This window comes from Varroa destructor, unplaced genomic scaffold (genome assembly GCF_002443255.2).
Source record: "Varroa destructor unplaced genomic scaffold, Vdes_3.0 BEIS01000004.1, whole genome shotgun sequence".
Lineage (NCBI taxonomy): Eukaryota > Metazoa > Arthropoda > Arachnida > Mesostigmata > Varroidae > Varroa > Varroa destructor.
In genome coordinates, this window is record NW_019211457.1 from 47,753,456 (window position 1) to 47,775,926 (window position 22,471).

Genomic DNA, 22,471 nt, shown 5'->3' on the forward strand with positions numbered 1-22,471 from the left:
CTCTTTAGATATTCGAAACTGCACCAATCACAAAAGTGAGATATTCCTTCTCGGTGAGCGCAGAACTGCGCTGCACCGCTTTTCTTCCTTTTTGATGCCTCTTTGTTTCCAATGTTGGGGGCAGAACGTCGAACTGAGCTATAAGGGGCTGGTGGGGCTATGCTGTGCTAGACGTTTGTATTTTAAGGAGACTGAAATTGCGCAAACAGGTATGCAGGGAGGGGGAACCGACCATACGGACAAGTAGGGTAGAACGGAGTCTTGTGGACTCTTGCGAATTCTTGTGGAATAAAGAGAAAGAGCAGGCGAGAAAAAGGAAGAGGAACAATTGAACAGGATGACGAAGGCAGGCGAGAGACAAAACGGACAGACAACGAGGCAATCATGCGGAGAATCTCACGCGAAAAAGGGCGCACGGGACAAGGCAGAAACTCCAGGTATGAGGTAATCGTTGTTCCTTCGTCCTTCCTTTTGCTTACCTGCCCCTCGACTCTTTTTACCTTCGTGCCACGGAACCTCTAACCACGGATCTGTCTTTTTTCCCTCTCGCTTCCATTCGAACTTTTTTCTGTCCCTTGAGAATTGTTCTCCGCGTCCAAGTGCAAGGTGGCACCGTGGCACCACTCCCTTTCCGATTCGGCGTCTGCCTTTTTGTCTCTCTATTTTATCCTCCTCCCTAGTTTCTTAACTTTCAATCAGACCCCAGTTACTTTCTGGCATTTTGTGTTTTGTCGTTCGTCACTGTCAGCTCATATAGCCGTCTTTCGGTGTTGTCTACGATTTCGGCTGTTACTGCTATTGCTACTACTTCATATTCTGCCATCAACCACACGAACCTATCATACACGACCGACCACATCCTCACGTTCTGTTCGAATTTAAAAAAAAGATTTCAAAGACCTAATATTATTACAGGTGTCTCCATTGATGAACGATCCGAATGATTCCCTTCTCCAACCAGTGGCAGCGTTTCATCCGTTGGGTCTAGTACATTCTGTCGCTTAAGAATGCTTATTTTGTCATGTATAGTGCATAAATGCGAAGCTCAGCATTCAGCGTTTGTATCGGTGGCATCAACAACATTGGTTTCAATGATGGGCGTATGTGCAGAAATTTAATAGGCCCATGAGTTTCTTAAGTAAGAGCAATCTTTTAAAACCACGCATATTGCATAGATATTCTTTTAAGAGTATCTCAATGCTGTATTTTATTTTACAATGAATTGGACTGTCTTTGCGCTATCTTGGCTTTCCTTCATTTTATTCGGGTCGACAACCATAAAACTAACTCAACAGATGTATTTCTTTGACATAAACAGTGCATGAGTGCTCTTGTATTTACGGGCTTAAGTAAAAGCAGAAGGGTGCTCAAAATGCTTGGTATTTAATAAGATCTGAACAGAAAAGTATAGTAAAGTTTTATTAAGTTAAAACCCATCATAATGTTGACGATACTACTGGTTATTGTTCAGTAGGTTATATGGCGCCAAAAACTGCTGATCGTTCTTCATTTATACAAATTTGATAACCGCGTGACATTCTGCGACTCAAATGGTAGTAACTACCAGCATGGATTGGCAAAGGTACTATTATTAGAATTTCTTGCCTATTTCTCTGTTTTATGAACAAGCGCAGTAAACTCGCGGTGAAGTAAGGCATTTTGGTATAATAAAAGTGTAACGGAACACCGGATGCCACTGATTGCGCATGCCGACTGTCACAGATTAAAGATAAACATGAACATTAGGGAGTGATGAGTATTTGCTAAAGACAGTAGACGGTAACTAACAGAGAGGAAGGCTGTAAGTAGATAACTATAAAATTTGAGGTCTTTCTGAAGTATAGATCATCCAAAGCTGCTTGCTGTTCTATTTTCTGCACTTGATTTAATACAAACCTAAGGTTAAATAGGAGAACAGCCGCTGTCAATCATCGGGTAATACGGAAGCCCGCTAAGTTAGATAGACATTATTCCCATTTAGACAAACAATAGCAGCAATGCGTTCAAGATAGTATATATCAGATATATAATATGTGGGCAAGCCTGCGTTAAATCAATCAGACAAGAAGTCAATCTTTTCAGAGCGTTTAAATCCTTGGTTTTTTGTGGTAGTATATTGAAAAAAAAGCATCCTCTAATAATAATATGCATTTGTGGAAAGCCCTGCCAGGCTAGCAGTAGAGACTTAAGACACGAAACATTCCTCTAGGCATGAGTCAGCCTGTGCGCAGTCATAGTTGATGAACTTGGTACTTTATCGTTCCAAACATCTCTCAGTAACAATTGTGAAAATATGTATTTAAGCTAACAACATTTGGCATTATTGTTGGCAGCTTAAATATGGTCTCGACGGTAAGTACAAAAAAGAGCCAAAGCATTTGTGCACACATGCTAAAAAGTATTTCTTGTAAACTCGTCGATTTTAAACCCATAAAAAATAAAGAAGAGTTCTGGTTGGTCAATTTTACGCTAACTTGCGGTAAATTTGTGCGGAGCCGTGACCCTTTACTCTTGGTCAATGTTACTTTTAAAGGTGTATGACTGTATGAGGGTTTATGCTATGATTGGAAAAAAGAAAGAAAAAACATGCGCTTATAGAAAACATTCGAGCCTTCTGCTAGCGAAATAATTGTAGTTTTAAGAAAATTGTTGTTGATTTTCCATTGTTGTGACGCGGATGAGTGCATCATTAATATTTGAGAGCAAAGCGATTATTTAATTTGACTATCGGATTATGTTACAATAGATGTTTCGAAGTGTGGGTGTATCCGAATAATATTTAAGTAAAATTATTGTAATTCTAATTTTATCGTTTCCCTTCGCATGATCTATCTTTGCTACGAAGTTGATTTTGCTCTGTTTTCTTTGAAAGTAGTGAATAAACTGCGAAGCGAAGGTAATTTAATAAAATTAATAATATGAATAACTCTGGCTGTATTCTTGACGGAGATATGTGCTAGGGGTAACCCATACCATGCAAAGGATACAATAAGCTAAAGAGGCTGCAAGCTGAAGCGTCAGCCAATCCTAACTACTGGGACGTCCGCTCGTCCTCATTTCGGGAGCCACTGTAAGCTTTCAGCCGACTCCAAAGATTTGCCCATTTGAGAAGTTGGATGCAATATACGCGACCCTCTCAGCCACTTGAAAAACCAGCTAAGTCATGTTAGTAGGCGAGAAGAAAAAAACAAAAAGACGCAAGATGAAGGACCTTGAAACAGGGAAAGGAGGGAAATATATATATAAGTAAGGTATACAATTAGTAAGAGTACAAGCTACAGTGAGAGGTCGCTAAATACGTTATTGATTGATTATACATGTACTCTCGAGTTAGTGCTGTTCGTATTAATTTGCCGATGTTAAGGGTGGCTGTCCTTATTCTGTACGCTTTCTAGGTTGATTTTTGTTATGTGTTTAAAATGTCAGAATAAGTGTAGTATTTATTGTGTTTTGCAATGCATCTTTGAAAGATGATGTCGTATTTTTAATTAATGTGTTATACAAAAAACTGTATTAAATAGACTATTATTGACCAGAGACTCTTGGAAATTTTTGTATAATAAATTCCGCATCCAGAGTAGACTTCGTTCTTGCAATCCATATAAGAGTATTACATCAAGTATAACCTACCGACTTGCATGTCAGACATCGATGATTTTTTGCTTAGGACAGATTAATGTATTTAATTTTTACAGTAAGGAAGATGGCGCTAAATATGATTAAAACAGAGGAGAAATATTGCTGTAGTTGCGTTGTAACTCAAAGTCTCATCACAGGACGTTCTTTCCGTGGTTTGAGCTGCTAGCGTCTTACAAATATAAGGGGCGCCATGCCTTGTAGTGCACTTCCTGGATTTGGTACTGCCTGCAGGCGTTAACACTTAGGTCTGGACGACGAAGCGTATGATAAAGGGCATTTTCACTCAAAAATTTTGTGTGTTGGTACGTTCCAAAGCTAACCAGTTTTAGGCTGATACGTGGGTTGTTCACAGCCAATATCATATGCAACCGTCAGTGGCGAAATGCAGAGAGATTGGAAAGTTGCGTAGTGCGTTCCCTGCATGACATTGATGTTAATATCGTCATATCGTAGACATCATCATATATCTTATAGCCCCATTGTACCACTCACAAACAGCCGTCTTATCTCGTAGCCCTTTCCAACCTTCAGAATCCACTTTCCTAGTTGATCAACGCCTACTCAAAGAGCCACGCATCCGGGAAGCAGGCAGTCATTCTCGCACCAGCAGCAAGCCGTTCGTCTTCTGTTCTTAACATTACCACCGACATCCTTCGCTGTCGCGAACCGAGGAAGCTTGGTTTAATCTACTTGCAAATTTGCCAAATAAGGCTCGACGACCCATTTTTTCCACATTTTGTCCACAAGACACTGCGACAACAAAAAGCAGGAGGAAAGGCTCTTATTGTCCCGAGGAGAGCAGCGCTTCGACTGAGGGATGCTTCCGTTATCTAAAGGATTCATTGCACTACAGACATCACAAAGCTTTTTTCTGAGCGTTCTGTTATTTAAAAAAGAAGCCGAACACTACAAGAGAGCACTCGCCGTGATGTTTGCGAGGCGACAGAGGAAAAGTCTACCACTCGCCGAAGATTTTAGCTGTTTGGTGCATATAGTGGCGCGGAAACTAAGGGGTTGACGCGTCCCATTGCCCTATTTGCAGCTTTTGGAAAAAAAGAGTGACCTATTTCCGGATACCTTCTATTATAATTATCGATAACGCGAGTAATTTAGTTGGACCTACAGGCCTGACAATAAACTGCTCATTTCAGCGCTTGGGCCCCCTTTTTGTGAGGTAATGCATGCGTTACGGTATAATAAACTTATACTCTCAGTAAAATACAAAGTGCGTTTAATCCTTTAGAAAAGAGTCATAAAATTAACTTTTATGATAGAGTACATCTTAAGTAATTTTAAAAAGCTATTTTGTTATTAGTGTTTTCGTGGGCAAGCTTGTCACAGAATCCTAAAGGCATGAATATTTACGCTAGGGGATTATTCTTCTGGTAAGGAACGCTGATTGCTTGAAAAATAGAACCGCTTGCTATTATAAACGTGCCTTCATGTTTGACTCACGAATAATTATGACTGCGAGGCGGTCCAAAACCGCTATCACCTAGAAGCTGAGATCCCCCTATGATTTGCCGCACAAGTTTAAGACACAGCTTCAATCCATCAACCTTTTATTATTAAATAATTTTTTTTTATATATACTGAACTTAGCCCGCAAGGTCTTACTTGTCTTTGGTGTCTTTGCGGTCTTTGGGGAGCAAACACCCTAAACTATATTACAAAGAACCTTCCATTATATTGTCAAGTCTCCCTTGAGGCAAAGCACGTGAGAACCCTTTACGAAAAATTCAAGACATTCTGTACTAGAGGGGCATCACAAATGTGATGCGTGACAGCTCCTCCGGGTATGTATCAGTATAGACGACCATTGCAGTGCAGTTAACAAAGACGGAGAATGACCGGCTGTTGCCGAGATTGACAGAGGTTGTGGTCCGCCCTCGTGTCTTATCTTTGATTCTAACGCCAAAATGGATTTACTGTTTATAAAGCTTTAGTGAACAGGTGGCTCAAATATTTTGAACGCGCACAGGAACCTATCAAAGACGATCTTCATCGTAAAAGGCCTATGGCAACAATCATAGGCAAGAACATGGAGCTCCTTACGGTTTTCTTCCAACGTCAGGGAATCGTTCATCATAAGTTCATACAAGTACCAAGGAAAGCTATAAAGAAGTTTTAAAAAGCTTGCGTGACTCTGGCCGACGCAGAAGACTAGAACTGTGGCTCGACAAGGGTTGGGTCCTTCATCACGACAATACAAAGGCCCTCGCTTTACCACTCTTACAGAAGTTTTTGCGGAAAACTCGATGTGTATGTTGGTCCAACCCCGTATTCACCGAACCTAGTTCCCTTCGACTGAAGAAAAAACGTTTCGGAAAATAATAGAGAAATCTTTAAACAACCTGAAGGCTATACCGAAGCTAAATTTTGAAAAGTGTTTTAAAGATTGAAGATACAATTGGCATTCGATCCCTTCGAAGGAGCAACTTGAATTGGGATTAAATATATACTTATCAATCTGGATTAAACGACGCATTAATCTTTGAACAGGGGTTACATATATACACACACACACACATATTTATATATATACTTTCAGTTTTGTCTTTAACGTTTCCTTTTCTTTTTATATGTAAACGGTGTGCTACTATATACCATTCAAAAGTACTTTCTTTTCTCAGTCAGTATACTGCAGTTGTAGTGAAGGGAATTTTATGTCGGGTTTAGGCTCCAAAGGCGGAGGTTTTAGGTGAAAAAAATCCATATTCGACACGTACTCTGTTCTGTGTTTTCTCGATGTCAGATGGCTATTGAAGCAGCATTTATGCCATGCGCAGAGGCAACTCTATAACGGAAGGGACTGCTTAAAGCTGATTTGCAAAGTTCAAGACTCGCGCCCTGGAAGCAGAGGATGTACACCAATCGGTCATTTGAGATCAATGAAGACATACTGAAGGCATCTTTGAAGGAGGAGGAAAGATTCGTAAATTGGCAAAGAAATGAACTGCAGTCTTATGACTATAAATAAGCACCTCAAATCTAGGAGATTTACTTAAATATTAGAAGCTTAGGTGCTCTATGAGCTGAGTGTACGTTACAAAGAAATATGCCTTTTCACTGCTTTTTACGTCTAGCCTAGCATCGACCAACACGCAGTTACAGTGATAGGTTTCTATATGGAATTATAACCAGCGACAAGAAATGGTGTCTCCGCGCCGGAAGGAGCCGGTAACCACGGAAGGTACATCTAAGCCTATAGTTAACCCATCTAAAGGACACGATTATTTACATTAGTAAAGCCGAAAGTGTCTTATACACATAGAAATGTTCGAGGAGAAAGCGAACGAGGATTTGTATATTGCCCAGCTGCATTGCAATCCTATAGAAAATACTTGATAGATGGTTAAAAGTTATCCTTTTCCACGGCAGTGCCTGACCATGCATAACACAGATTGTGAAGGATGCCATGCAAGAGCCTATATGGGAGAATCTTTGTGTCCACTGTGCTACGGAAACCCCGCTTCGACGGATTAAGACCTTCTCCAGTCACTCGCAAACGAAACTAGTACCCGTACATTCGAGAATGAAGAAAGCCTCAAAACCTTGCTGTACGAGATCTTTAACACCTAACTTAAGAATTTCTGTCGAGAAAGGACGAATAAATTGATTAGCATATGAGAAGGGGTCATAAAGAGTAATGGTGCATACATAATAAATGAATTTATTGCTAGAATTTGAGTGCAACGCTGCATACTTGTAAGGTGAATGAAACGAAATTGTCTAATAAAAACTTTTATTCGTTTCAAAGGATGGGATAAAATATTGATCTGTAGAATATATTCTTCTACGCAAGTGTATCAACTTCCTTTGTTAAACGAACGGTGGCATCAGTCAGACACGTTTTGGGATGCTGAGTAAGACGGTCCAGATATTACCTCTTATGCAATTTTCTAAATATTCGATACTCTACATTTTCGCTCTTTTTTCTGCTCCTGAGAATGTTTTCGACATCACCTAGTACATTTCACTGTATTCCGAATCTACTTTCATGTTTGGAGATTAAATGACATGATTATATTTCTACAAAAATTTAGATAACGAAACAAGTAGGCAAGGTTTGTGCGTTGGCTTAATGACAAAATATTTATTCATGTATGTACAGTGATAAAAATGGCATCCTATGACCCTAAATTAGATGAAAATAATTGTTCGTCCTGTAACTACTTTTAAGGGGAAACTGAAATCTTCGTAACAGACATTTATTGCTTCGTGGCATTTGTTATTACCTATTAACCATTAGAATAACATGCAAGATGGCTCGCCAATGTATTTCCAGATCTTTAATTCTGAGCCATTCACCGTTCGACAAGTCATTGCGGAAAGCCCTTAGTAGGAGGCCCGAATTCGACTAAACAGGGGGGTCGTTCGGCTGTCAAATTTATTTTGGCTTAAGTGATATTTTGTAATGAGGCGTTTGTGCCCCTACGCGGTCTGGCATGACAGGCACTACCATAGATAGGTAAGATTTCTGCCGGCTGTCCTGAGGCTTTTTTGACGTGACCTGACAGAAGCAGATGAGGAGCAAACGGCAACGGGAAGATATAGCTGATCGACTGAAAAAGCTTGAAAAAAGGAGGGGATTAAGGGGCAAACTAATAGATAAAAATATACGCTTTTTTTAAAATAATGATTTTATGCTACAACAAACATTCGTAAAACGCAGGGCTTTAGATTCACCAATGTTTTTAGGTAAGATTAGCTGCAGGTGGGCAAACCCATAGGTTCGGGGGGCTAAGAGGCAAAATAGGCCACGAAATCACGTAGAAGATCGTTTGTCTTAGTCTTCAAACCACCGACGGGAGCAGGAGGCTGTTCGAGAGTGCTTTTTATAATTGACTCAGGTACAAGTAAACTCGGCCAAACCGTTTCCATCACCGATCCCTCTATGCATCGAGAAGAAAAAAAAATAGAAGCGATATGAGAAAAGCCGGATACGGCGTCGGAGACAGCGAACCAGCTACAAGAACCCGCTTAAGCTTCTCTGCAGTTGGAGCCGCAAACGGAAGCATGAGAAAAGATTCCACGTTAACGGCTAGAAAGAAGTAAGCCCTAGTAAAGTAAAAGCCTGTCGCACGGCTTGGCGAGCGTTCTTCTCATCTACGGTTCTCGTAAATCAGTTTTGGCGACCCCTACGTCGCCTTCGGTAACGCAACAAAGCAGAAGCATCTACAACTGCGTAAGGAGAACTTACAGAGGTTTGAAGCAATAAGAACGAATAGGCCAAGTTATGTATACATGGCCGGTCAGAAAGTAATGGCCATTTTAAACCTAACACGAAACACAGCGTGTTACTTAAATACCAGTAACAAGCTAATTTATTATGTATTTACCGTTACTATGTGACAATTTCTAATTCAGTTTTCAATCAGTTAATTCCGTTTCGCTAGAAATATTTGAACCTGGTATTAAGAAACCTGTCCGGTAGATTTTGAAACACTGTTCTTTGACAAATATCCTACTACGAATATAAGCTAGTGACTGAAAAAGATAGCAGTTTATCAGCATAAAATCTAAAGAATGGTAGGTACAAGAGAACCTCCTACTCAAATTCTTATTACCTCAAATGTGTGCGGTTTAGCATTGTTTTGAAGAAGGATCACCGTGCCTTATCCATAGATCCTTTTCTTTTTTTATCATTATTTCTCTAGTTTCATTTATTTGATACAACTAGTCCAAATACAAACCATTGTTTACTATTTTATTTTTCCCAGTGTAAAGCACTTGTAGTGCCACAAAACATAGACGATGTTCTTTTTGGATGTATACCTGATCTTCTGAGCTTAGGCCTCTAATCCAAAGTTATCCGTCTTTTTCTACGCTTCGAATCGATATAAAGTCACCACTTTTCGTCACTTACAATAATTCTATGTAGGACTTTGTCATTCTAGCTGTGTAGTGTTTGGTTTCGGATGAGAAACAATGAAATGTTGTCTTTCCTTGTGTATTTCACTAAGTACATCGAGCATTCAGATTTTTAATGTTTGACTACAGCCTATCAAATGAAGCTAGCTGGCGACAGTTGTATTAACGTAGCATACATTCTTTCGGCCAATTCGCGACTTATAGTGAAATACACTTCCCAAGTTTAATATACTACCTTTGAACTCACCAAACTATCTTTAGCAGTCCTCTTAGTTGCAGAGTTTTCGCTTTCCGCGTCACGGACATTCTGGGCTGCTCGGTAACCTTTTAACTACGGCAAACGATGAAACAAAGTAGTTGTTGAAGATGCATTTTTTTTCACCAAGGACATCTATTCTTGGAAACCGAATTCAAGGTAAAGTTTCTTTCACCAGATAACAGATAGGTTTATAACGGACTACAAAAAAGGAAAGAGCCCTTTTGAGTGGTATATATAAATAACAAATAGAAAAGAGGAAGTAACAAAAACTGACATTACCGTTCTAGCATCTAATATAACAAACTTGTTAACTCGTTCATATTTTTTTGGTTAATTTTAAACTTCAATTTATTTTCTATAATAGCTTTTTTAGTATTCTGTGTATATATTACTATATTTACACCTTTAGAACTATAAGGAAGTGTTAAACGCAATCTTTATGTTTTATATCTTCACTTCACAGTAGACCATGGATGACTAGAGTTTTTGTCCGGAACCTAATTATTCGCGCTGTGTAAATGTCTTGTAAACACATTTGTACATGAGATTGGTTAACTTTATTCTGCTAATGATTATTTCTAACAAGTTGATGCTGGTACCAACTTGGGTCAACAAAGCCTAATTTATATGAGCTAAATTTCAAGATGTCACGGTATTAAACTTCAGAGCTTATAACATATGTCAATACTACACAACCTGTGAAAACAAAAAAGTTATTTTTTTATACATAAAATACGTCAGCGAATATAACAGTAGAGGTAAACAGCTTCCCGTTTTATTACAGTTTTCCCAAGCACCCCGTGCACCATTTGCTGAACCTTGAGCTGCAATCTGTTATTTTGCGTACAATTCTTAATCGGAGGAGATTGATTTTATGACTTTCCTTGTGATCACGCACTAGCCGATTTTCCTCTACCCGATTTGCACGTACCAAAACGCCAAGTTCTTTTTGTTGATTAAGGTTGAGCATCATTCCACCTCATTGGAGTAATCGGTTAACAACAACTCAAAATGCGGAAATGCTTCGACCAACATGGTTCTCCATTAAATTGATTTGAAGATCCAACCGATTTTAATTTTGCTTAAGGCGCGCGGATCCTATGGGAAATTCAATTCTTAATCTCATAACTGTGTCACCCTTATTTATACACGTCCTATATAGCCCTGTTCCTTCAGAATAACTCTGCTGTAAGCAGCTCCAGCCAGAAATACTAGAGAACAGGCCACGAGTACAGCGTCGCCTTTTCCCTCTGATAACTAAGTCTTCAAATCTGTGGTCATACAGTGTATTTACGGATTAGATAATTTATCAAATTATCTGTTAAACTGTGATGATCCTAACATTATAAATTTATTACTTTATAATAACAAAACCACACCATTAAATTGGCATTACCGCTTCATCGACATATTACACTTCATGAAATTATAATTTAAATACGTTAAAGCCTGCACACAAAGAAGATTTTATACTCTACCTGTCAGCACAGCCCTCCACGGTTAGCTTTTACCTGTTAGTAATTTGCTGGCTTAGTTCTCACTGCTTTTTGAAGCTCAATCTAGAAAAACTCTTGTAGCAGCCCTATCAGGCTGTCCCATTGCAACATCAGATTTTGCAAGAACTGCGATATATATAAATTATGTTCCAGGGAATATAGACAAGGCACACATCGTTATATCGCAAACAGAATGACAGTAGATGTTGAATGCGGATTTTACGTGGGAAAGACATAAAAAATACCTGATGCTTTGTCTTTTGAATGTCTGAAGTTGTTACCCGATTATTATCTTAACAGTAATTTGCGTTGGTTTTAAGCCAAAAGATTCTGTATCACCCAAACAAGCTTTAATTTTTTAACTCAACTTAAGTGAACTGTATTCAAATATACAGGCTTTAAGGCCATATCGATTTGAATATGTATCGTCATTAGGATAACTGTATTTTGAGGTATCGTTATTTGTTAAGGTAAGTTGTTAAGGTAATTAAGGTGGCTATATTTGTCCGTGTGGCTGATTATTGTTAAAATGGTTTGATAAGGTCCAACAGAGGTCCAAAATAGCCAATATTTGAAGATTTACCCATTTTGGCATATGATTAAGCTATGTTTTTTGATAAGACCAGACTTTCGAGTGAATGCCCATAAATAATTAAACAACGCTCAAAGCACTCATTACCAAATGTAGTGAGGCCGTTTAGTAAACAAAAAATAGATAAACGTTTTATTTGCGGAAAAGCCCGTTATGTATTTGAGGCAACATTTCAACAAATTTAAGACAAACAATCGGTTGATTTGATGCCGATTAGGTGTATAAAATGGATTGTAGTGGCTATAGGATTCAGTTTAGAGAATAGTTTAAACGAAAATTAGTTGATACAGTATATGTGCATGAAGCAACAGTTAAACATTACAAAACAATACAATATTATTATTATTGCTAAGGCGATAATATGGCATACGCTGGATTTGCCTTGTTCATAGGTAATAAAAAATGAAGGTATCACCAATTTGTCCGTAAGAACGTAATAGCCATATAAAAGCAAAATATTTCTTCCGGTTTAAACTGAAAGCACCAAAAACATCAATTTACACGCCCGGATCCTAGACTGTATGAGCAATGTAGCGAAGATATCTTATTTGTCAATTAAATTCCCAGATTTTCCCCGGAAGCCCTTCGGTAACAGCTTGTTGTCCCAGGTGCCCTCAGGTGAGGTTTTTGAGAACACTGTATTTCTAAAGAAATACTTCCGTTCGACTAATCAAACGCTGAGTAGAAGCGTCATTTACTAAGTCTTAATGGTAAGTATATATTTTAACGAAAATTTTATACAGGATGCCGTTTACAGATGTGTGAGACATTCTCGTATCATCTAGAATAAACTCACTGACCTTAACTACGAAACTACTACAGATGTAATAAGTTTGATGATCACTTCACTATTAGGTTTGTTGTTATACTCTAAAAATGTTATAGTGTAATAATCAAAATAATCGAATCGAGCTTGGCAAGTCAAATTGTAGCGACAAACTTCTAAAGGTTACGCACCTATGTAGAACTTAGTAGTTCATCAGGCTGATACCATTACCTTTTCTTTATGACTTCGTATAGGCAGTTCTAGCTCACAGGGTAACAGTTTTCTGGTGACGAATGCTTCCTTTACTTATTAATAACCATCGCCCTCCATTTTTGAGGTCGTGAAGGCCCTATGGAGTAAGCAGAGCAAGGCTAAGTTTGTGATAACATTTTCAAGCGATGCCCTTGGGAATAATCCCAATGTCGTTTAGGTATGCGTCCCTTGGCGCATTACGTTCTGCGTTGCTTTGTTGAGTGGGATATGTATACAGGTTTCTTAAGATTGTAGTGATATATAGGCTTTATTAATCTTTTGACTGCCACGTGACCGTGATTTTTTGCCAGCTAATGCACTACTGCTTTGTTCCGATGGTACTCTATGATGGAAGATCGATGCGTTACTTGACGCATGACAAATTGACAGATTGACGTGTCTAGTATAATTAATAAAGTTAAAGTGGTAAGCAGTACAGTATTCTCTAGCAATGTATGATCTCGACGAAGTTTAATTGGGAGAGGAATAAGTGTTTGAGCTTAAGACTGTGAGTGAGGAAAATACAATTCTTAAATCTATACATCTGTACTTTATTTACGTTCCTTAGATTTCTAATATCATTGTTGGCGTTTGCAAGAATGTATGATCATTTTGACATTTCTTTTGATGTCATCACATAATAACAATTTCATCTGCCGGCTTCCGCAGATATTTAATTTCCTCCAAACTTACTTTCTTTCAAATAACAAGAAAACCAGCTTTAGTTTATTATAGTAGACCTCAAGTACATGCCTATGCGTGTAATAAGAACAATACAAACATTGAAGGGCACAGACTTAACGATTTTTTATTAATCTAAAAATATAATTACTATATTCATATTTCTTTAAGGATGCTGACAGGTGCCGCATTAACTTATATCATGGCATAGACGCCTAATCTACTGAGAAAAGAGTGAGTCTTTATTTACGTTTTGTCAAAAAACTACTACATTGTCTCGAACCGCTGTTAATACAGAATATAGGATCGTTAAGACTAACATAGGTAAACATTTGGGTGTTCAATAAGCGTTTAGAACGGTATCTAGCCTCACCGCTGAAAGAGGCAACTCTTGAGGATACAAGTAAACAGCTAAGTATATTTCGTGTTTGTTCGAGTTTAGACTGTAGACATGTTATGACAAATTGTAACAGTGGACCACTGAGATCCGTTCTTCAACAAAAATTTTGATTAGAAACGCTGCACTACGCGAAAATACAAGCTGAGCAGCTCGAAATTTAAAGGGTGCTTTTTTATAGTTAGCAGTTTTACATGACTGTACCAAAGTCTAAGGTGAACCAGGTCCAGAACGACCAAAACGGCTATAAGATGATATAATATAATCATATAAGGTGGACTCAAGATCTATGACATATTTTTGCCCAGGATAACAAATCAAGGCTAGCCGTAAAAGTCCCGGGCTAAATTCATGAGCATTATCTTCGCAAAACCTAAGGACGGCGTATTTTACTGCAACTAATTATTCTGAAAATAACCTGACTTGTGTTTTGAGTTCCGACCGAAACTTTAACCGGTTTGAGGAGAAATCGTTTTGTGTAGCTTTGTATCACCTCATCAAAGCTGAACTTGCTTCTACCAGACCTACACAACATTGAGGACTTGAGCACAATTGTAAGCGACGAAAGAACGCCCACTAAGATTAATATTGGTAATATTTGTTCACTACCTCCTACAGGTGCGCCATAAACTTTAGATCAACTATTTTGCTACAAATGTATCGGACGTAAAAGCTCAAAAAATTTATTTAGATGTAGGGACAACGAGCGATTACTATGCTGCTTTACGCTTCGTTTGATCTTTTCTTTGTATGAAAAAAGGTTCGACTATATAAAAGCTAATCTTAAGACGACAACGAATCCGCGCAGTTACCCCCATTCTCACGAAGAATAAATTAAGAAATTCGAACAACAGAGATATTAGCATAAGCTCAGTGACTAAAGTGAAAATTAAGAATTTTATATTGTACCTTATTTTCTGGAAACAACTCAAAAATACCATCGAAGTGATATAAGCTACAATACGGATTATAAGTCTAAAGATGCAACTTTTTATTTTAGCAATATCAACAAGTATATATTCCGTTCAGGTGCTAAGAGGCTATAATGTAAAATTGTATACCAAGAGTTTTTGTAGGCAATAATAGCATTTTCTGTTCATCTCTAAAGAAGCAGTGAATGATCTAATACATAGGTTTGCAATATTTTATTTCTGCGGTGACGGTTATTCTCACCGATCGTATGAAGTGGCACTTATCAAGTGTAGTCCTATACAGTTCTAATTTGTCTTTTTGGATTAAGGTATCTAACATAAATAGTAAGTATTATTAATAAAACACCATCCTCGAAAGCAGTTTACTGTCTGTTCAAGCACATTCAGATTTAAGCAAAATGGAATAGCTGATTTTCATAAGCAGGATTCATTGATTTCTCAGAAATTATATCTATGTCGTACGCATGTGTTTGCTGTACCAACGTGATCAGGAACAAGAATTTACGGGCGGACATTATCCAAGCAGATACTCACAGCCGAGGGCGTGTTTATTTTTGAGTTTTCAATTGGGCTTTCACTTTCTAAAGCTGCGTGTCCGAAGTTCCGGGACGCAAACCAACGACTACTCAACGGTCTTGTGTGAGGAATTCACTTTTATATAGAACCAGGAGTATTCGGCAAGATAGTCTAGGCCGGTAAGAATACCCAGTGGGGCTGGGCTAAATGGGCAGAGGTTGCCAGTGGTAAAACCTGGGGGAACAAGTAACGTCTCTCGTTAGTGTTCGTTCTCTTTCAGTCGTCAGTGTGTCCTCAATCGGACGCTATTTACTCGGCTAGCTGACGGTACGCAGTAATTGCTGCAGAGGAGATGAAGAGCGAAGACGCTATCATTATTTCGAGGGACGAAAAGGCAGTTGGGTGAGGGTTTCATGCCGTAGGGATGACGACGAAGACGAGGAGTTCACGCTGGCGATGGAAATAAACCGAAGAGCCCAGCGGGAACAAAATAGGGATCGGGAGAAGAGAATAACAAAATCCAGTTGGTTAAACAAGAGTATTTAGCTGTACTAGCGAGACAGCTTTCGTAGCCCAGACAGGGGGCGAATAAGTGCTCTAAGCTTCTCTAAAGCATCTCCTATACTGCATGCCTTCTTGTCTTGTCCTGGCACTCTTCCGGGGGGTTCGGGTTCCTGCTCCGATGTTGTCTCTACCCCTCTGATCGCTGAATGGATAAAACATCTTTGGTGTCCTCATCGTCACTATTTACAGCCTTGCACTTATTGCTAATGTTCCCGTAATTGGACCCGTGTTTCTTAGGTATGAAATTAGCCAGATAATCAAAAAGATCGCATAACGTACGTCGTATAGTAGTATATTAGCGTCATCAATTGCGACCAGAAAGAGTGCAGCAAATGAGACGCAAATAGTACGGTAGGTAACATAACGATTTGCTAACTCTCTATAAAGCTCTAATAAACATGAAGGTCAGGTGTAAACAGTAACAAAGGAGATGACCAAATCCTAAATGATCGATTTTTTAATGTGCTCTTAATTAGTTGAGCATAAATTAAATATCCTATTTCTTCCTAAGCGGGTGTGCCTAAAGATGTAAAGAAAGCCTGTACAGCGTGCTTAATGTATATGATTCGAGTGGAGAACATATGTAGAGATAGATTACATTGAGAGAAGGTCACGTGAAGTAAGGGATTCCTGATTGCTTTTTAGGTTAACTTAAGTTGGTTTTTAGCCCGGGAGGAATGAATTGTAATTTTATTAAGCTAAACGTCGTTATGGGTTTAGGAATAACACAGTAGAGAAAAAAATCACACGCTTGGCTAAATATATGAAACAAATTACTGTAGAATCGTAAACATATTAGGTATACTTCTGTTAGCTATGTTTCATTAATGAACGGTGAGCTATAAGAGAAAAGGTCTTTAATATTAATAACTAGTCATTTATTCCAACCGACTTACGTAAACTTAATGCAGCCTCGGTACTAGAGAAACTTTTAAGCGCTCTACTCAATGACTCAGGTACTTCGACGCCTGTCGCTGCCTCTGAGACATTGTCCCCAAAGCTACCTCGCGGCCATAGATATGGGTAAGTTTTCATCAGGCTGTGCCCGGCCCACTCTGGCCTTGCTTGTACCTTCCGAAGCTATATTAGCAGAGGTGCCGGGGGCAAGGATTAGTCTCAGGTTGCTGCTTGTCTAAATTATCTACAAACACCAACCTACTCAAAGCAGCATCACCAGAATCTCAATTCTTTGCAGCCTTTCGGGTTGGCTGACGCATCGCATCCATTTAAAGGCTAGCGAAGTGGACAAGACACATAATGAAGGTGATTATAAAAATGCATCACGAATCGCAAAACGGCAACACCAAACAGCCTTTTATTGGAAAATTGCTTTTCTTTTTATTTACTTGGCGTAATACATTATATCTACCGCTTGAATGTCATATCTTATTCGCCAGGCTTACACAAGAACAATTTGCATTTGATAATCGAGCCATAGGAAGCAAGTCTCCGACAATTAGTTTGAACTGTAGCTTTCTAAAAAACCGTTCATTAATAAGACATTCTTTATTTTGAAAATACTTTATGTTATAACATTTTGAAAAATATATACACATCAAGTATATAAGGTAGTTTAACGTGAGATGTAGCAAACGTTCATCTCATATTTCAAAATGGCGGTATTTTGTTATAGTGTGACATTTCGCTACACATTGGGTTCAAAGTACACTTGTATTCTTTAGAATCTGAGGCCGTTCACTCCGATGTAGTTATTTACCTTCCAAATTGCTTGTACTAAGTTGCCTACCCTGATATTCCCTTGAATCAATGACAAAACAACAATACAAACGCCTGCCGTTTAGGGAATAGCTAAAAGTCAGCTATGGGAAACGCTTTTTTTAAAACCTTTTAAAAAACTAGAGTAAAAGTAACTCAATAAAAATTTTACCTTAACCTGTACTCTTTGCAGTTGGCTTTTCAGCTTAATTGCTTTACTTCAATTAGTTAAGTCACTGAAGGCTTACATACAAGTATAATTATCCTAATGTTACACTTCCTAAACGAATCCCCAAGGCGCAGTTCTGAAAAATAATAAATCAACAACCGCATGGATATGCAGTCTGGTATTTCTGAACTCATATATGGTTTACAGTACGAAAAAAAGGTATCTTAAAACAATGACTAGAACCCACCTAGACATTTTATTTTTTAATATAAATAAATGAGTCTTCTTATATAAATTCGTTTTAATTGTGACTTACATTCCAGATTGTGGATATAAGAATTCTAAAAAAAACCGTCATTAAAGCTAAAGATTGTTGAAGGCTACTTATGGTCGATTCAGAGTAGACTGATTCATGTATTGCAACGCTCCGTAATTAACGTAATCGAAGTTTAAACAATTTCACTTCTCGAGTTTAGGGACTTGGGAATTCGTGAAAACGTAAAGCTTCGCTTCTCTCTTTATCAATCCCGGTCTTCAAGAATTGCTGTTTAGAAAAACCTTACTTCTTGATACTTTCTAGGTATTCTTTGGATCTTCATTTTACGAAGCAAGCCTTAATTTGAGCCAGAGTGAGAACTATATATTATAAGGGCAACAAAGAGTAAGGATTGTTACTAAATACTATAAAAGGGCAACAATTATTTCAACATGTTTTTTGACGAACACATTAATAAAGCTCATTGCTTGGCCGTACTTTTTGCATGACGAATACAATCATTATCTAACAGTTCGAACAACGGCATATAACACTCGTGTGAATCATTTATAGTCAGTAGTGTATGATAGATGCAGCCAGGGACCAAAAAGAAGCAGTATGCTTTGCATCATGGCGAGAATGTGGAATTTTGGCAGTGCGCCGAAATCAGTCGACGTTTTGGTATTCGCAATCCTTAGCATAAACAAAACGTATGCCGACCGGCGACGTGCTATTTTTCGGAGCGCGCGAGTTGTATTGTTCGCTATGTTCCAGTGGCTACCAAAGGTGGATACTGGAGCATATCAGAAGCTTTGAGCGCAGTCAAAGCGGTAGGTCTTAGTCGTAAATCAGGGAGGAGTATGGCCTAGGCGGAATGTGTGGTTTAGTCAGAGAATACGGTGTCGAAGCAGATGGACGGCAGCAGTATAAATACGTTTAATTGACGGAGCTTCCCTGACACGTATGGAACAAAAATATATTGGATTACAACGAAGTTGTCGTATTATACAGGAAAGATATTTAATTCTTAATGAGTGCGTGCATCACTGAGCTGTTTTAGTTCCTGAACGATTAGAAAAGGCTGTTCTTATGAATAGTAATGAGTGATTAGGGGTGGCCTGTTCGAGGGATTTCACAGTAATGCATTGTAAAGAAAGAGACCGCTGGGGTAAAGGCTATAAAACTTAGATGTGAAAATGGTTGTAGGGAGTCAAGGCTCGGGTGAAAATAACAAGTGGCAGCCGCAATGAGAATAAGTAGTCACGCGGAAAGACCCTGTGATTCACTAACGGGCAACGGGATGATATAATCGTTGGTTAAAGCATTTTACCGAAAAATATGGGCCTGCCGCAAGAAAGCCGTCGACAGTCTAAGTGTTTGCTGATTAAAAATAAAGAGGCATATTTGACATGGAGAGCTAGTGGCAAAGAAAATGACGCGATACTCAAAAATTTAAATGACTTCTAACTAGAGAAGAAATGTTCTTAGGTAGTAATATCCCACTAAGTGACTGCAGTCACTTAATAGAACTGTCGTTTATAGGAGGATAGTTGTGAATAAGGGGGTACAACAATGGTTATAACAATAGCGTTTCCTTAATGTTGAAAACAATGACTGAAAGATAAATATCGTGGCAACATTTTATGGAATATGTATCGGGTATAGCTAAGTATCAAATGCGGAAAATAATATTTAAATTATTTTCGTTTATAATTGGGATTGGTTAGTCCTATATAACTGAGTTAACTTAACCGATCCGAAACTGCATCGCTTAATTCACCGAGACATTTCACTATCTTTTTCTGTTCTTTTAAAAGCGCCGACGGTCTTGGGATTTATCTCGTGGGCTGCTCTATAACCTATTACGGTATATATATTTTACATACGGTTGGTGGACCGCATTTATCGATAAATCACTCTATTCCGCAGACCTTTATGTCTGATATAATAAATACAAACGTAGTGTAAATTCAAGGCTACGGACGCAATTTTTTTGCTTTACAAAGAATATGAAAGTTCTACTGCAAGCCAAGTGGATCTTCGTTTCAAGCCGATTGAATTGAAAAATCAACAACTGCGGTGTTCAATGCTAGGGCAAGCTGTGTGCTTTATATGATATGGCTACTCTGTAGTAAACAAGCATTGATTCTAAAAATACTGATACGTAGCGTGAGAAATACAAAGTTGCAACATTTATATATTTTTTAATTTATTGTCAGCTATACCCAATTACGATATTTTAATTTGTGCGTCTGGAGGACATTACCAAAGAGAATTAAAAGATCTTAGCAAGCATGCGATGAGATGTGATAACAGTATGTGTTTATATAGACATACCTTTTTACAAAGATCAATAAAAATTAATCTAACATTCTTTGAACTCGAGGTAAGCAGAAGAAGAACGGGCAATAAGCACTTTGTGCTTTTGAATCTTCCTACATCGAAATTGTTTTTAAGAGATAGCCAACAAAAATGGAGCCAAAAAGGAACCATTTGAATGGGGATAGCTTTATGGAAGCTCTCATTTTCGTTATAGTAGGATTTAATTTCGACATATAATTTCTAGAGAGCACATGACGTTTAAAATCCGTGATTCTTCATGGCCTTTAGTGCGCCTATCAATGATATGTTTGTCATATTACGCAATATATCTATATATTTAAATGCTTTACGATTGAAAGTAAATGTATATATTTAAAGTATATGTCGATACTAAAGCATAAATGCACACCGCATGTGCTAATTTATAAGCAAAAACTCATCAAGAATTAAATAAGGTAGAGTATATTCGGAAGACAATGAAAAGGCAAACTCACCCCGCTAGAAAAGCAAGCATCCAAAAAAGAAATAGTCCGACGAATTGATCATAGACAATGGGCCAGCAGAAGAAAGCGTGGAGATACATTCAATCTAATATGCTTGCAGTAAAGAACATTTCAGGAATCTGTGAGCATTGTCGGCACGCCAACCGTGTGTACTGTAACTTCTCCTTCGGGTGCTTCTGTTAAGTGGGAGCGGAGAGCACCGGCTGATCGGCCGACCATAGCTGGATGAGGGGGCGAAGGGGGGCACAGTTGGGAGTTCAGGATCGTTGCGCCCGAGGGAGCGAACAGCAGGCTGTTTCTCACGGCCGGAGCGGCAGAGCTGGTCAACAGTTCTATGGCCTGCAGAAACTGGTCTGCCGAGCAGGCTGTATAAGCTTGCCTAGCCGCAGGACATGCATCTTGGATAAACAAGCCACCATCGCTGTCAGGTCGGAACTACCGGGCGTCTCACAGCCGGACACCCATGCGGCCGTCCATCGCCGGTTGTATCCGTTCCATCGTGCAACTTCTCTATAGACGCCATCGTGCTTTCCACCCTCCACTAGCCATCCTCGACATCTCTAGTGTCCACTTGCAGTTACTCGCTTTCAGACCCAAGCGCTCTTCTCTAGAAATACACGAAACGTTGCTGTGAGAGTAAATGCGTGACGGATACTGTAATGCAGCCATAGGATGACCACAACAACCGTGTTAACTAGCAACAAATAGCCCGTCCGATCCAATTCCAAAGGAACCTGTAACATAATGTCATTTCGTAAGAATATGTTTGTATGTATAGTTTTACCCAGTTAAGGCTGAGTTCAAATATATGATTCTTGAGCTAATATTCTATTCTAATCATTGATATCAGAAAGACAAATTTACATATAGGTAAATATTCGTCGTAATAAAATAGATTTTAAAAGTATATTTTATTATCCAACGTACTAACAAACTCGTACAAACAAAAAGAACAAGAAACATTTAGTCATTTAGAAGAACTGAAATCGTGCGAAATAAGAACGTCTATTACCACTTCATAAATAAAATCTGAAATAAAAATTATGTGACAGCTGAAACCTTTAGAAAAAGTTAGCTTCGAAAACCATTTGGATTAACTGAGTGTTATTTTCGGTTTATGAATCCACTACGGGAAAAGGCTTTGGAATACTGAGCTACCAAAGGCTTAGAACCGCTGGTACGAAATATTAAAAATGTTTACTAATACATGCTTATGCAGACATCTAGATATAAAAATTTACTGAATGCGCTTGGCAAAGAAATTTCGCCGTTTTCTAGAATTCTAGAATTCAGTACCAGGAATCTGCCTTTTTTATTTACACAAATACAGAGAGCAGTGCCGCAAAGGGAAGAAAGCTAGAAGAAATTTATGCCCGAACAATCACATACTCTATAGAATAAATCATAACAAATGGTTGCCTTCATTATTAGATCACCATATATTTAGGAAACCTAAATTTAGTCATGCCAAAATTATTTAGGTTTAGAAACAGGTTTAGAAAACTAGCATTAGCTTGTTTACAGTAATTTGAATTGA

At 38.5% G+C, this 22,471-nt stretch overlaps 1 long non-coding RNA gene across 3 annotated transcripts in view; it reads right to left on the minus strand.

Moving 5' to 3' along the window:
• Positions 1-7,580: 7,580 nt before the first annotated feature.
• LOC111249752 (uncharacterized) overlaps positions 7,581-22,471 on the minus strand; it is a 36,447-nt gene continuing 21,556 nt past the window's right edge. Inside the window, exons 2-4 of one of the 3 annotated variants that reach the window (XR_015326458.1) lie at positions 20,926-21,668; positions 9,761-9,844; positions 7,590-8,213 (exon numbers count right to left, since the gene is read on the minus strand). This is a non-coding gene — a long non-coding RNA (uncharacterized LOC111249752). Of the gene's footprint in view, positions 9,845-9,872; positions 10,871-11,250; positions 21,669-22,471 lie in introns of those variants that run through there. The other 2 variants (XR_002673079.2, XR_015326457.1) reach the window with 2 other exon arrangements.